A 17,510-nucleotide genomic window follows, 5' to 3' on the forward strand; every position below is an offset into this window, starting at 1 on the left:
AAGTTCTCAAACTTATTAGCATAAAGTTTTGAGAAGTATTCCCTTATAATGTTCTGAATCTTGGTTGTTTCCATGGTGATGTTTCCATTCTCATCTCTGAGTTTATTTATTTGGGTGTGTTCTCTTCTTTTTGTTGATAAGATTTGCTAAGGGTCTGTCAATATTGTTAATATTTTTGAAGAACCAACTCTTTGTTTTATTGATTCTTTCTGTAGTTTATTTGGATTCTAATTCATTTAATTCTGATTTAATTTTAATTATTTCTTTCTGTCTACTGGATTGGGGTTCATCTTGCTGCTCTTTTTCAAGGAGGTTTAGATTTCACCTTATTTCTTAACACACTTTTCCCCTGATCTATTTTGTCCTCTCTCCTTAAAGAAACTGGCAGTTCTTTTTCAGGCAAAAGTCGTGCCCATACTCCTGACTCTAGGCACAACTGAGTTCACCTTAAAGAAGCCTGGATAGTGAAGCACACCGAGGAAAGGATTTCTTACTTACTATAACTGAGAAGAAATGTTTTGTGTTCGTCTTTGTGTAGCTGTCCTCCAGCTATGCAAGGATCATGAGAAAAGGTATTTCTTTTTTTGTTACTGAAGTTTTATTGTTTTGAATATGATTGCTGTAAAAGATGCAGGAGGGATGGTCATTCCTCCTTCAAATACTGCCTGCTCACCCTCTACACATTCCCTGGGTGTAGAGTTGTTCAGTGTTGGGGATAACTGAAAAAAAGATATTTCTGATCTTAAGCTATCACATTGGACTACTCAAGTTTCTTTCTTTTTTTGTTGTTGTTGGTTGTGGGGCCTGAACTCTGGGGCCTGGGTGCTGTCCCTCAGCTCTTCAGCTTATGGCTAGCGACTTGAGCCACAGCACCACTTCCAGCTTTTTTCTGCTTATGTGGTGCTGATGAATTGAACCCAGCACTCTACCACTGAGTCAGCTTCCCAGACCTTTTCAACATACTTGATAACACTACTGGGAAACTATAGAAGGTATCTGTGAACATTCCATTCCTTTGTGAGTCGCCTAACCCATTAGGTTTTCTGTAATTGGTCATAGCATTCTTCAGAGCAAGAAGGAAATGTGATACATAACTGTGCCTACCCATAAGAGGTTGCTATTGGGAAGTTTCTTGGGTCCTCTGTGCTCCTGTTTGGTCTTCTGGGAACACTTTTTCACCAACTTGTTCTTAGACTGTGGATCTGAATAGGTGAGTACCTTCTTTTCTTTCCTTGCTGTGTAACACTGTCAGTCATGTGGTTTGTGTGATAATTGTCTTGTACCTCTTGTACCTTCTTTCTTTCTTTATTACCATTATGGGGGCTTGAACTAAGGATTGGAAAGGTGTCCCTGAGGTTGTTTGTGTGTGTGTGTGTGATGGCTAGTTCTCTACCACATGAGTCTCTTGAGTAGCTAGGACCATAGGCATGAGCTACCAGCATAGTGTCTCTTTTCCATACAAAACTTTACAGTTCACAAGACTAGAAATAACCTTTGTCTTGCTCATCATTGTATCTTTAGCCCTTAGCAGAGGCTATGTACATAAAACTGCCTAAAATAATTTGTTAATTGAATTGTGAATGAATAGCCCTCAATTAGTGGTAGCTTATTTGTTTTATTATTTTGACATGAATATTGTTCACTATATCAATACTCAAGTATAGAATAGTTAAAGAGTGTCTCAGGATATGACTATAGCAAAGGAACTTCCAAGTTGAGTAATTCTAAAGAAGCCTGGATTTGAGGTGATTACACAAAGAGTAATACACTATCCCTAATGGTATCAGAAGGGCCAGATAACAGCAAAACAACAATTTAATGCCTTCTAATATATGCACCAGTCATATTTTAAGAACTTCTGATTGGTTAATTTTAAGAACTTCTGATGGTTATTCTGAAGAATAACCATCCAATCTTTGATTTAAAGGCAATTGATTGATTTTTTTTATTAATAAGTTTTTTTACTGTGAAAATACCATACAGAGGGGTTACAATTACATGAACAAGGTGATGAGTACATTTCTCATCAATCATTTACCTCAAGATAAGGACTCAAATTGTTTTTCTTTCTTGCTATTGTTTCTAACATATTTATGATTGATTTCTAAGTTTAGTCTGCTAGTTATAATTTTTTAAAAGCTCCAGAAACCATTTCAGTTATATATTAATTTTCCTTGAAGAATTTTCTACTTTACCTCATTGTTTTTCACATCCAGCTTGGCTTTATAATTAAACTTTATTTTGGGGCCTATTGGCTTTATGCCTAATAAACTTGAAGCACTTTTTATATATCTATGTGAATTTCAACAGAGATTTCATTTTTTTCCCCCTCACAGAACTCTGGTACCTAGACATATCATGCTAAACAACTTGAAATACATTTTTATCATCTAATCTTTTCAACATCATAACAATCCTGGTGATTTTTCCAAGTTCTTAGTAACCTACAATGTGATTTTATTGGCTTCCAATCTATTAGTTTGATTTGTGGATTATAGAGTCATACTAGATATATGTTAAAAATGTCAGTTTGTAGAGCTTTCTGTCCAACTAAAATGACTAGAGATTTAAAAATCATTCTAGAAAACCAAGTACAAGGATTATGTAATGTAAAAACACCGTAAAACATTTTTAACAAAGGAAATATGATTTAACTGCATCAAAAATTATTTAACAGTATAGAAAAAAACAGAAGTAAGCAAAAAAGTTACTCCTAAATCAGTTATTCTTATTTTAAAGGGGATTTAATTGGGGTTGGAAGCTTGGCTCAGTTGGTAGAGCCAATGAGCAAAAGCAGAAGGATACTGACAGTTCCGGTCTCGGACATAAAATTAAAATAAATCAAAGGGATTTGACAACTTAGACAAACTCACCATATAAACAATCACTAGATTTTTTTTAGGGTATCAATTTAAAACCAATATAAAAAGACTGGGTATTGTGTGGCAAAGTTGTTTGATTTGCTTAACATAGAACAACAACAGATTTTTAACTTCCAGTAGATATGTTTTTCTATGCCTTCAATGTGATGTCTGTATTTAGAAGGGCTGTTTGCCAGGTCTTTTTACAAGACTTTCCGGATGAAGTGAGTCTAGTCGGTCAAGAAACAAAAGCAAAAGTGGCGCATTTTCCAATGGTTTTGGGAAAAAAATACAAAACTTGTAACAAAATCATGTACAACTCCTCCATTGGAGGAGAATCAAGATAATTCATAAATATTTATACTCTATTTAACTCACATTGAAAAATTTAATACTACCAAGAAAGATTTGTAGTTTAAATTAAAAGTCTGATTCCCCTTTTTCTTTTTCTTTGCCCTAAGAATGAGCTGAGCAATAAATGTATGGAAGTTTTTTTTAAAAAAATAGAAATAAGTTTGTATTTTTATGAGTCTGACTTTTCCATATGCAGTGCAAGAGACATCAGTAGACTTCTAAGACCCACCAGCTTAGGAAAAATGTGATCTGTAACAATCCCATCCAAGTTCTGTATACGAAATTCTGAAAGAGAGTATATAGCCTGGTCAGATCTTTCATGACTAAATATAAGGCAATGTAGTCAGAAAAAACTTTTTCCTTCTATTTCATTCCTTTATTATTTCTACCACAGATGGCTCCCTCATCTATTTATGAACTTGCTACTGGGATAATAAGAATACAAAAGTGAAACATTTGTTTATTTGAATTTCTTTTCTGTATCTTTAAAAATAGTTTTTGCTCTCTGAAAGCTTATCTGGATTAGATGTATATAATGGTGCAGTTTTAGTACTGGTCATGGATGCTAGGTGCTACATGCTGTGATAACTCAGGCCAAATCTTCACAGATCTAAAAGCTTGACTATTCTCATGTGTGGTCCCTGGGCTGGAACAATTAAAGACAAGGACTGCTACCTGTATTGCCTCCATGAAGCCTCTTTATCCTGCCAGTTGGGGAGCTACTAATGCTTTTTTGTTTGCTGTTTGTCTAGCTTATATTATGTTTGGCTAGGCTTATGTTCCTGGGTTCAAGTAATTCTTTCTGCCTCTAATTTTTAATAGCCTAGACTACAGACACACCCTACCATGCCATGCCCCATGCAATTATGACACATCCATCACTTTTTTAAGTATCTTAGGCTAAATGTGGCGAACCCCATTCTGATATGTGGCCCCAAGAGAGACTACTTACTGGTTCTATATATGCATATAACTTTTTTGTACACATTACAAAAAGGATATGGTGTATGTTAGCATTTGTAACATTTCTTGTCATGTTTTGGAGTTCCTGCAGTGCAGCATGCATTAGTGGCTTGTCCCATGATGCTGCTAAGCTTGTGCCACTGATGAGGTGCTACACTCTTCTAAGTCTGTACTAAAACATATTTTTCACCCTGAAGTGAATGGGCAATTTCTTTTTGGCAAAATTCCTGCTGATTCTCTTGCCTCATGGCTCCTCCACCCACTTGTCCAAAACTGAACCTACTCTAGAGAGGCTAGACCTTTGAAAACACTGGGGAGAAGCTTCTTTGCTAACAGCAAGTGCAGATAAATGTCTTCTAGCCTACTGAATATAGTCTTATGTCATTATGTCTATAGACCTCCAGCTGCTCAAGGACAGTATAAAAAAGACATCCCTCATACTATCTGACCTTTTCTGCTTGACTCATACATATACTAGATATTGCAAATAAGGGAAACCATGGGACCTATGTTTCTTTGGGCTTGGCTTACTTCACTTAATATAATTTTTTCCAAGCCTTTCCATGTCCTAACAAATGGGGCAATGTCATTCTTTCTGATGGCGGCATAGAATTCCATTGTGTATATATACCACATTTTCTTGATCCATTCATCTACTACTGAGGGGCATCTGGGTTGGTTCCATATCCTAGCTATGGTCAATAATGCTGCAATAAACATAGTTGTGCTGGTAGCTTTAGTGTGGTCTTGTTTGTAAACATTTGGGTAAATGCCCAAAAGTGGGATTGCTGGGTCATAGGGGAGCTCTATGTGAAGTCTTTTGAGGAACCTCCATACTGCTTTCCAAAGTGGTTGAACAAGTTTACACTCCCACCAACAATGAAGTAAGGTTCCCTTCTGTCCACATCCCCTCCAGCATCTGTTGTTGTTAGAGTTCTTGATTATAATGTGATGTTAGGAAAATGAACCCTTAGATATGTATTTAAATGTTTTTTTTTCTTTCATGCACTTGTTTCTATCTCATTTTAAGATTATTTCTTTGTTGCTTTGTATGTCCCTCCCCCACAGTATAACCACTGCTTTCACTATATTTGATGTTGGTATAATTTGTGGAGGAGATGGCGAAAAACAAGTCGTTTAAGGATACAGGTGGACCCGTTGCAACTATGATAAGTACAAGTTGTCATGTTGAAAACGAACTTTACAACTTTGGTGCTGGGGGGGGGGGGAGATTAGGTAGGGGGGGCCGGGGGAGGCTGGGAAAGGATGTGAATGGTAAACAAAGGAGGAGGCTGCAATGGTTGATAAGAAATATACTCATTATCTTGCCCATGTAATTGTAACCCCTCTGTACAGTATGTTCACAAAAAATTAAAATAAAAAAAAGACATCCCTCACCTGAGGTCATAACATTGGATACTCAGGGTTCTTGATCACTACTAGGAAACAAGGCTCTCTGTGACCAATCCATTCCTTTGTGACTCACCTAACTCCTCAGGGATAAAGGGCTTAGACCAAAAGCATCTTTAGAGGAAACAGGAAAGTGCTGATATTTAACTGTGCCTATCTACAGGAAGTTGCTATTCATAGGCTTCCTGGGTTCCTGTCAGCCTTCCTTGTCTGTTGGGAAAACTTTTTCATCAACTTGCCCTTTGATTGTGGACTTGAATAGGTGAGTACAATTGCTTTGCTCCTTGTGGAATTAATGCTATTCTTCACATGTTTTGTGTGGAATTTTCTAATGACCCTTTTTCATAGAAGACTTACAGTTTATTTAGACTAGATGTAATCTGTGTTTTGCTTATCACTATATCTCTAGCTCTCAGCTGGGCACAATAGTTCACTCCTGCAATCCTAGCCACTCAGGAGTCAGATCTGAGAATTGCAATTTAAAGCCAGACTGGGCAGGAAAGCCTGTGAGACCCTTATATCCAATTAAGTTATGTGAAAAAATCAGAAGTGGCTCAAATAGTAGAGCTTTAGCTTTAAGCAAAATAGCTCAGGGACAGCACCCAGACCTGGAATTCAAGCTCCAGGACTGCAGATATACCCATGTCCCCCAACCCACAAAACTGTTCAAAATATATTTGTTAAATGATTAATGAATGACTAGCATTGTATGAGTGATAATTGTTTTATGTTTTTTTATTTTGAAAGTGGCATATCATAACATATTGATATTCAGTAAAAATAATTGATGAATCATTCAGAATAAGAGTAGCAAAATAACTTCCATGAAGTGATTTCTGAATGTAGCCTTGGGTTGAGGTGACAACACACCTCAAAATGTCCAAAATGGAATTAGGTGAGCCAGATGAAGGGAAAGCAAGACAGCAATTTGTCTGTCCTGTCTACCAGTCAATTAAAAAACTTCATGAAAAATAATAACCATTTATCATATACCTTTGATTTAAAAAATCAACTCCTTTTTGTGTTTGATAATAATTTTATAAAGTTCCAGGGGCAGTTTTAGTTATTAGTATTTTCCCCTCAATATTTTCCTACTACTAATTGTTTTTCAGGGCAAGATTTTTAGCTAAAATTTATTTTTAGTCCTCTTGTCTTTGTCTAATAATCTTGAAACATATTATACATACACATTGAACTCCCAAGAGAGATTACATTTCTCCCTCATGGAGATCTGTTGCCTAGTTGAAGTCAGGTAAAATAACTTCAAATACATTCTTATCAGGTATGTTCAACAGTATAACAACCCTGGAATTTTTGCATAGTTTTAGTCAATAATGTGTAATTTGACCCAAATTTACCCCTGTTTATTAGTTTGATTTGTAAATTAAAGTTTCATTAGATAAATAAGAACGTCAGATTTTAGAGCTTCTGTCAAACTGAAATTAGTACAGAAACATTATAAATTCATTTTAGAAGATTGAACCCTTCATCTTCTTGTGAATAGGCAAAGTTGGGACCAGCCTAGAGAGGTCAACAAGTGAAGCATATCAAGGAAATGTTTTCTTGCTAACAGCAAGTGAGGAGAAATGTTTTGGATTTGGTGTAGACCTGTGTGAATAGTATCTACTGCCTTCCAGCTTCCCAAGATCACTGAAGAACACATTTCTTACCAAATAATGTCAGGTTGGAATACTCAGCATATTTGATGTCACTGCTGGAACACAGTGGAAACTATGGCTATACCTTTCTTCTGTGACATACTGACATCTCAGTGATCAAGTTGAGTGTAGTTAGCTTTTTTGTAATAGGCCAACAGCATCCTTCATAGGAAGCAGGAAAAGGTGCAAGTTCAGTGTAGTTAGCTTTTTTGTAATAGGCCAACAGCATCCTTCATAGGAAGCAGGAAAAGGTGCTAGTGTTAACTGTTACTACCCACAGGACACTACCCACAGGACATTGCTGTTAATAAGCTTCTTGGGATCCCTGTTGGCCTTTTAGTCTCCTGGAGGCACTTTTCCATCAACTTTTCTTTAGATTATGGACCTGAATAGGTGAGTACCTTTTTTTTCCTCTTTATGGTATTAATACTGTTCATCACATGGTTTGTGTGATAATTGTCTATTATCTACTGTATCTTTTCCCTACAATAGAAAAATCCTCTTATTATCATATCTCTAGCCTTTGACACAGAGGATGTATACTAGGAAACTCACCAATGTCTATTTGATCAATGAAGAATAAATGGCTAGCACTCTTAGCATGACAAGCTTGTTTTGTTTATTATTTTAGCAGTAAAATATGACTACTCTGGGGAAATTGAAGAGCACCTATCAGGATAAGTGGGTAGCCAAAGATTTTCTGGGATCATTGATTTCTGAATGCAGTTTGCTCTAGAGGTGATCACACCAAGAAGAGTGACATGACCAAAGGAGGATCTAATGAAGGGTAAGCAAGACAGCAATTTTATTCCTTTTGGCCTACCTACTACCTTCAGGTCACTTTTTAAAAAACTTATGAAAATAAAGCCATTTGACCTATACCTTTTATTTAAAGGAAATAATAGATCCATTTCTAAGCTTAGTGTGCTAATAATAATAAAAGAGCAGCTCCAGAAACAATTTCAGTTAAATAGTATTTTAATTTCATTATCTTTCAGAACCACTAAGCCTTTCTAATCAAACTTAATCTTTTGATCAATTGTCTTTTTCTAATAAACTTGTAGTATTTTTATGTATGTATTTGAACTTCAAGGGAGATTTTTTTTTCCTCAAAGAATTTGGGTGCCTACTTATTAAAGTCAGGTGAAAACAATGTTATATGCATTCTTTTCAGATATGTTCAATGTAATCAGAGGTATTTCAAATTTATTTTTGAAGACTTATATGTCTAGAGAGTATTCAATGTTGTAACTTCACAGTAAAATATTTTAAGTAAGTATCAGTGTCAAAACATGAACCATTGTGCAGTGTTTGTGGCAGTATACCATGAGGCACAAACTAATATTTTATTTGTGTCAATAGACAATACATAAGCAAATACATAAAATCATATTAGAAATACCAGACATAAGTTAATCAAAGATACCACTCCAAACTTGACAAAACACCCTCACCTGAATTGTATAAAAGGAGGGGCTCCTAACACAGTGGCACATGTTGACCTATCACCAGAACAAGGACCTACAAAGTATGAAGTCTTAACAGTATTTTCACAATAAAAAAAGAGTCAGCCTTCTTTTGATGATTATCAAAATTAGAGATGTAAGATAAACATTGCTGAAACTTACTATTAATACGTTTTTATCATTGTGAAAATACCGTATAGAGGGGTTACAATTACATGAGCAAGGTAATGAGTACATTTCTTACTAAGCATTGTTGCCTCCTCCTTACCATCCCTGCCCTCCCATTCCATGTCCCCCACCCCTGCTAAAGTTGTAAAATTCATTTTTCGACATGATGCCTTGTACATCTCATTGTAAGAAATTCTAAATACATAACCACCTTAATTTTTTCCCCAAACTAAGTCAAATATTATTGGCTCTACCAGGTAATTATTTATCTGTATTTTCCCATTATGTATTTTAAATTTGAAGGATGTGAAAATGTTACAAATAAAAAAAATATGTGCTACTTTCCTATTTTTTGAGATTGTATCAATTTACTTCTTAATTCTAAACATTGTAGATCTTAGTCTTCAGAGACTGAGTAGCCATAATAACTAAGATAGAATTAAAGCTAGAAGGATTGACCAAGTCAGTAGGATACTGTGATGTATTTTGATTGGCTTCAGTTTTTTAATGTTTTGATTCTTTTACTTATAATCCTTTATTCTTTCTTGCTTACTTCCTTTGTTTCTTATTCCCCCTTTAACTCTGCCCAGTTATACTGCTCCATTTTTGATTCTTGATTCCAAAGATCTAGTTTTACTCCCTGCCTCAAAATTTTAAGTTGTACAGAATCAATTGCACAATATTTACTAAAAATCTGTTCCATGTATTAGGAGAAGACAGTGGCTGAAAAACACAATTATCTCCTAATGAAACAATATTCTTGTTACAGTCTTTAGACCAGTGAGGCTTCTCTTGTATTTCTGAAGATTTGCAGTAAAATACAAGGGAGACTTCTATTTCACTGGTTTTCAGTGCCCTTGCCATGCTATTTTCATGCACTGAAAAACTGCAGAGAACCCATGTCCAGAATTCCTTCCCAGCCAAGTCTTGGAACCTTTCACCTTAAAACCAGTGTTCTGATGCCTCAAATATCTATCATTAAATCTCCTTTTTCAAAGGAAAGTCAATTGAAAGTTGCTATATTTTCATCATTTAAAGTATTTTTTCTCTTCTCTTTTTTTTTCTGGAAATACTAGGATTTGAACTCAAGTCTTTGACTTGGTAGTCAGTCACTCTCTCATGAGCACAGAAGTGCTTATGAGTTTTGAGATAATCTCTGCTTTTGGTATGAGCCAGTATAGACTGTAATCCTCCTGTTCTCTCTCTCTCTCTCTCTCTCTCTCTCTCTCTCGTGTGTGTGTGTGTGTGTGTGTGTGTGTGTGTCTGTGTGTCTGTCTGTGTGTCTGTGTGTCTGTGTGTCTGTGTGCCCTAGCTGAGATGATAGGTGTGCACCTTTACACTCTTTTTGTTTGAGAATAGGGTCTTGTAAAGATCTGTCTCACATTGACCTTAAACGATGATCTTCCTCAGTCTAATGAGTAGGGATTGCAGATGTGAATCACCATGCCTACCTTTTCTTTTCTTTTTAAAAATGCCTTGATTGTACTGTTTTATTATTCCCATTGGAAACGATATGTGACAAATTCTTTTCAGTTACTGATTCATCTTACTCTTAGGTTTTGAAATTTCCATCTCATTTCCTCTAACAATAGATGGCAACATTTTGCATTAAGATTACAGACATTGTTTTTTTTTCTTGTTTTGCAGCATGAACTGCCCTTACTCAACCCATATGCTAACAAATTAGGCAGCAGAACTCAAAATGCAAGCAAGCAAAAGAATACTGTGAGTGAAATCCACAGTAAGTGAAATGCATCAATGTAGTGTTTATGAATGAGAAAATGGCAAGCAAGTTTAAATCAACTCATTTATAGAGATTACCTTTGTCTCACTGCATTTGCATTCTTTTCATATTGTCATTCTGCACCATAGTTTGAGGAACTGTAACAATTTAGAAAATGAATCAAGTTAGATTAAAAATGCACTAAATGATACCAGGAGAAAGTCAACTGTTGGGAATGTTTTGATATCTTACTCTTACTTTTCTCTTTCCCTAAGAAAGGAAGACAAATTACCCTTTCATGAGACAAACTTCAAATCTATCATTGGATTCTTTCCAAACTATAACCATAACTTTTGCTTGTATACCTTAAGAATTGTATACTTGGAAGATCTATGGTGAATCTGAATTTGACAGTGGTAATCTCCACCTTCTCAAGATATAGGCTTCAGAATAGTAGTACTTGTTTATTGTTTGTCTAGGTTAATCAAAGCCTTTTTTTCTCTATGTTACTTCTCTTATTCATAAATACCTATTGATACTTTATATATTTATATAGATATATATTATCATATATTTAAAACATGCATAAGACATTGTTCAGTGTGCTATTTTTGGAAATTTGAGCTAATATACATACTATTGTGAGGATAATAATATATCAATAACCTATTGATACTTCTACTCCACTTCCCAATTTTCCCAAGCACTAGTCATATTTATACATGAACATATTTCATGATCTTTGAGATCCAAACGTAGCATCATATTGTCCTGCTGTCATGCAGTAGGTACATAGAAAATGTTAATGGAATAAATTTATTTGGTACATGCTTTGTATAATGCTCTGCTTTGAGAGCTGGAAGCTTTCTTTTGGAAATAAGGTGAGCCTGAGCACTGGTGGCTCACACCTGTAATCCTAGTTACTCAGGAGGCTGAGATCTGAGGATCACGGTTCAAAGCCAACCCAGGCAGGAAAGGCCTTGAGACTCTTATCTCCAATAAACCACTCAGAAAACTGGAAGTGGCACTGTGGTTCAAGTGGTAGAGTGCTAACCTTGAGCCTGAAGAGCTGAGGGATAGCATCCAGGACCAGAGTTCAAGCCCCACGACCAACAACAACAACAAAAAGAATGGAAATAAGGTAAGACTAAGAAGGTAATTGGGTCCTGGCTTCAATGAGAGTATTTAAAAAAGATGATGACCATTTAGACTTTTAGTTGTCAGGAGAGAGAGCGAGTGGGGGAGAGAAAGGGAGGGGGGAGAGAGAGAAAGGAAAGAATTCTAGACTCAAATTTAAAAAGGAGATATGTAAATTTAAAAAGTAGAGAGCTTGACTGTGTGGTGAAAGATGGAGTGAGCTTTTGAGGAGCTTGTGCTCAGTTCCTATAAAAGTAAAATGGTAGTTATGGATGTTTATTTTCCTTTTATGTTGAGGCAGGAGACAAGAGCTTAGAATAGGAATATATAAATGCTTGTGAAGGCTTTTAATATTGAATAATTAGCAGCAAATATATTTCTACTTATATATCTACCTATCTAGCTATTTATCAACTATCTACATCAATATATATGTACACTATCATTGTGATGTCTGAATGTCAGAATAAAGTATTGTGTTATTCAATCACTTGCTAGCTAGTTTATATGTTTCTTCACTTTTAAAGTTATGAATTAGCATGGTAAAAATCAGCTTAGCTTATCAAGTTGCTTCTCTTTTATTGTTTTGTTACAGCCAGTGGGTTAAAGGGTATTTGTACTTTGAGTGCTTTTTGTATATATTTTCAAAAGGTCTTTTTGACAATTTATATTACTCTCAGTATAATATATGTTGTTATTTGTCTGAAACAAGTTTTGTTTTGCCTTTTGTGCCTGTATTGTGTATTGCCATAGCTCCTCTTCTGGCTTTTTATTATTTATTTTCATATAAGGCTTAAGGATCTTCTTGCTTGGATTGATTGTCTTTGAACCAAGTGCCTCAGATATCAAGCTGAGTAGCTCAGATTAGAGGTGTGAGTCACTACTACCGGCCTAGGAAGATTTCTTTTTAGTGAGTTTTGAAAGACGTACGTGTGTGTGTGTGTGTGTGTGTGTGTGTGTGTGTGTGTGTGTGTGTGTGTGTGTGTGCGCGCTCACGCGCGCGTGCATGTGTGTGTGTGTGTGTTGGTCACAGGGCTTGAACTAAGGGGTCTGGGCACTATTCTTGAGCTCCTTTTGCTTGGGGCTAGTGCTCTACCACTTGAGCCAGAACTCTTATTTCTGACATTTTGGTGATTAATTAGAGATGAAAATCTCATGGACTTTCCTGCCCAGGCTGGTTCAGTACTCAAATCCTCCTAAGTAGCCAGGGTTACAGTTGTAGCCACTGGCACCCAGCTATTTTCTTTGTTTTTTATTATATTTTTATTATCTTCAAGTAGTTGTACAAAGAGTTTATCTGCCAATATACCAGTTTATAAGTACAAAGTATCTTGCTTAATATCAATCCTATCATCATTCTACCACCTCCCGCCCACCAACCCTCGTTTCATAGGATATGCATTGAATATTATGACTGCATACTGCCATTACCATCCACTCTTCATTCATTACACTCCTCTCCTTTACTTTCCCCTCTTATATTTCAATTGCCAGCTTCATTTTATTGGGCTACAACTCTGCATCTGAAAGCTTAAAAATATCTTTACAACTTATATTACCTATCAAATATGTTAGATTATTTTTTATAAATAAGTTATCCTAGTTTTTGTTAGTGATATATCCCAACATACTATTTTATGCCAAAATTAGTCCATCTTTTTTTCTTGTTTCTGATTTTACATTTTGCTTTAAAGTTCCTCCCTGACTCCACAGTTAGAAAACATAATCTCTGTTTCCTCCATATACATTCCTAATTTTATGTAAAAAACATATCAATTTATTTGTATTTAAGCTCTGAAATACTGATGTAATGGCACTACCTTTCCTATTATTTTCATTGAGATAATTGTTTTATTTTTTTGTGCTAGTACTGGGATTTGAACTCAGGACCTTGCTTTTCTTACTTGGCTTTTTGTTAAAGGCTTGAGGTCTACCTCTTGTGTCACACCTTCACTTGTGGCTATTTTCTGCCTAATTGGCGATGAGGTTCTCATGAACTTTTCTGCCATGAGATCCTCTTTTCTTTTCTGAGATCCTGTGACCACAGCTTCCTGGGTACTTGAGACTAAAGTTGGGAGACACCAGTTTCTGCCTAGCAGCTACATATTATAAACATTATTTTCCCTTTACTTGAAAAGCCCATGTTTGTCAAACAGTAGATGTGATTCTGGGTTTTTTACTATTTCATTTGTTTTCTCTGATTTTGGCAGTAGTACTAGGTTAACTAATTTCTGTCCCCTTATGTGGTAAGGCGGGTTTTTTTTAAATCTTCAATTCAAAACTCTTCTCAGATAAATTTACTATCTCAGTAAAGGTTAAAAAGTTTTGTCAATTTTCTTCTACTTTTAAAAGTTTGATAGAAATTTCATTTTATATATATATATACACACATATATATATGTTTTTCATTCTGCTATATAGAAAGAGAATTTTACCTTATTTTATAGCTACCTACATACTCTCAATATAAATAAAGCAATAGATTTTTTAAACATTTACTAAGTATTACTCGTTTTCTCAACTTGTTAATGTGTGTTATGATTGGAAGGATCTTGGTTTATATTTGAAAGTATAAAGCACATGCCATGGGAACTAGAGAGGGGACAGTGGAGAGAATAAGTGGCTTCACAGTGAAGCTTGAATCTTTAAACTTCAGAATCTGGGCTTTCACCAATTCTTCCACAAACGTAGACAAAATCACAGTAGTAGGAAACTTATGAGTGAACCAAAATGGTAACTTATTAGTATACCATGAACGTCATTTATTTTTGTAAATTGGAATGATTTTATGGCTCCATTAAGGGCGCATACATTCTTGGGTTTGATATATTTGGAAAACAATATTAATAATGAAAAATTTTCTTGATAAGCAGGCAGATGAATTGTTTGAGAATTTGTCAGTTGGAGTCATATTGCAATTGATCATTTTCTCAGATATTACCTAAAGAACAAAAAATGATCATTTTACTACCTTCCTCTCAAGTATTGTAATGCTTATGTTATGCTTTAGCAATTTTCCTGTTCTGAGCTAGTACTATATTTATATGCCCCAAATTGGTATTCTGGGCCAGTGGTTTCCTGCTAGATTCTGATGTTTATCTTTTCTGGTCATTTTTCTTTTTGTTTGAGGGAGAGAACAAGTTCTGAGGTGTGAACTCAGTGCCTGTACACTATCCTTGAGGTTTTTGAGCTTTTATTTGCTTGACTAGTGCACTAACATTTGAGCCACAGCTACAATTCCGGGTTTTTGGTAGTGAAATGGAAATAAGACTTTCACAGACTTTCTCACGTAGGTTGAGTTTTAACCATGGTCCTCACATCTCATTTTCCTGAAAAGCTAAATTTGTAGGCTTGAACCACCAGTGCCTTGTTTCATGATGTCTGTCTTTAGAAGTATTCTTGTTACTGAGAAAGTCTTAATTTTTTTTTGAACTTTAGAATGTATAAGAAAGTAAGAAAAACAGAATTGGTAACAAAGTTGAGGTCAGTCATTTTTTGGGGAAATTACGTTACTAAATACAGAAAGTGAAGGATAATAGGTAAGCTTAGCAGTGGAGACAGGGATAACTTTTGAAAGGAAGGAATTTGTTTTTTGCACGTGTGTACTACTTCACTTCATTTTCCTTTTGCTGGCCTATACTAATACTGTGTCTTTGAGAAATCATTAATGACAGCCAGAGATTTCTCTAGATAATAAAAGCCTGGACATTTTTTCATGATAAGTTGATTAAAAACATAGAATTTTTCCCTATCTATGCCACAGTAGATTATGTTTCTGTGTTCCTAAACCAAATTGGAGTTTAAGCCTTTCAATTAAAAATTTAAAGCATAACTGCTCACCAATTTAATAACCAAACATCATCTCATTACAGCTGTGCTTTATACATCATGTATTGTAAACATTTCCCAGAAATAGTCTTTAACTTGGTAGAACCGGTACAAGTATACCATATTTACGTTCTCTACAAATCAAGAAAACAAGCAGATAGACAAGGTTGGCCCATATAATGCTGTAAGCTTATATAAGTAAGCTTATAGGAGATACATAGTGTAAATGGAATCATTTTTCTTGGTCTTGTTTGAATATTTTCAGTTCTTTACATAATACTTCATGGCTTACATCTTTGCTGTTTTTGTATCATATTGCAGACTATTTATGTGCTGCTGCTATCTTTTGATGGCATTACTTGGACTTTATGAATAGGAAGGAAGTTTTAGAGGGTGCCTTCTTAGAATGAAAATGTAAATGTAAGCCATCTTTCTAGATATGGTGTTTTGCATCCTTTTCTTAAATATCTTTAAAGCTTCTCCAATGCATTTGGTGTACAAATTCCACCAGGGAATAGCTGGCCAATTTTAGCCAAGTGCAGAAGATGAGAGCCTCAAAAAACGATTACTGAGTTACTAAAAGAAGTCCAAAATATATGGCTAATTTTTACCTTACTATGTAAGAATCAAAAATAAGAATCAAGAACTGATATAATCAAGAAGGGGATTAAGAAGAGGTGAAAGTGAGAAAAATCAGAGAAGGGAAAAATTGTGGAGAACTTCATTTCTGAATTCAGAAGTAAAGACCTGGAAAAAAATCACTGAATTTTAGAATCAAGCATTTACAAAGGCCTGAATTCAAGGAACAGTTTTAGCAGAGCGAGTAAAACAGCAGACTGGTGTCAGTCCATAAGAGTTTGAGGAGGGGAGGGGTACTCTGGGAGGGACAGGTCCAACTTATCTATTGTATATTATTTTTAGTTAGATAACCTGTGCCTAAATCCACATTTTAATATTTATTAACTTTGATTCTGAAAAATAGATCTGCAACACTTTCCTTATATATACAGAAGAACTAATAACATTTACCATTTCAGGAGGATGTAAATGTTATAAAGCAGATAGACAGCACAAACTGGGCCCTGGTAGCTCATGTCTGCATTCCTAGGAACACATGCATTCTGAGGGTCACAGCTCAAAGCCAGCCTGTTCTGAACAGTTTGTTGAGAATCTATCTCCAATTAACTAGAAATAACTAGGAAAAAAAGAAATAAGCAAAATAAGTAGATAAACAAAAGCTTGCTTGGAGGGTTAGCTCATGTGTTTGAGTGCTATTTTTAGGAAAAAACAAAAGCCAAGTGAGAACTTGAAACTTTCCCTTAAAGCTTTGGTAGTGACAACAAGAGGAAGGGAGAGAGAAACAGAGGAGATAGAAGATAAGAGAGAAAGGTAAAAGAAAGGAGAGGAAAAGAGAATGAAAGAAGAAACCCAGAAAGCAGTGTTGTAACACAGTAATTATTACTGTTTAAAAAGAAGTTGGAGGTGGTTAATATACATGTATACACACACACACACACATATATGGATATATATATATATATATATATATATATATATATATCCATGTATGTATGTGTAATGTCTTAAAGAGAAAGAAGTGGGTGAAGAAAATATTCTATATAAGACAATTAATATTGTAAGTAGAAAGGGCCATATGTTTGCAAGAAGAGAAAGAGTGGTGAATGATGAAAGAAGAGGGTGTTTACCAGTTTGCTTTTTCAAGAAGAGTATTCCAACACTTTCTAGATTGTTGTTCAGAGTAAATATTCAGAGGTACTTATTTGCTGAAGGAATTGGGATGGAAAGAGTCTTTAGAAATTGGAATTTCCATTAAGCAGAAAGCCAATTATAAACAGCCAAGTTCCATTGGGCAGACTGATAACAGTTTGGTACAGGGTAGATGTGTGTCCCGATGCTCATTGATACAGCTCTTTGGTCAGAG

The 17,510-nt window shown here is 35.3% G+C and overlaps 1 long non-coding RNA gene across 1 annotated transcript in view; it reads left to right on the plus strand.

Annotated features, from left to right (window-relative positions):
• Positions 1 to 5,457: 5,457 nt before the first annotated feature.
• Positions 5,458 to 17,510, plus strand: part of LOC138824943 (uncharacterized) — an 81,039-nt gene continuing 68,986 nt past the window's right edge. Inside the window, exons 1-4 of the long non-coding RNA XR_011371237.1 lie at positions 5,458 to 5,850; positions 7,527 to 7,639; positions 7,878 to 8,033; positions 10,528 to 10,621. This is a non-coding gene — a long non-coding RNA (uncharacterized lncRNA). The remainder of the gene's footprint in view (positions 5,851 to 7,526; positions 7,640 to 7,877; positions 8,034 to 10,527; positions 10,622 to 17,510) is intronic.

This window comes from Dipodomys merriami, unplaced genomic scaffold (assembly GCF_024711535.1).
Source record: "Dipodomys merriami isolate MVZ:Mamm:240054 unplaced genomic scaffold, mDipMer1.0.p SCAF_130, whole genome shotgun sequence".
In the NCBI taxonomy this organism is placed as follows: domain Eukaryota; kingdom Metazoa; phylum Chordata; class Mammalia; order Rodentia; family Heteromyidae; genus Dipodomys; species Dipodomys merriami.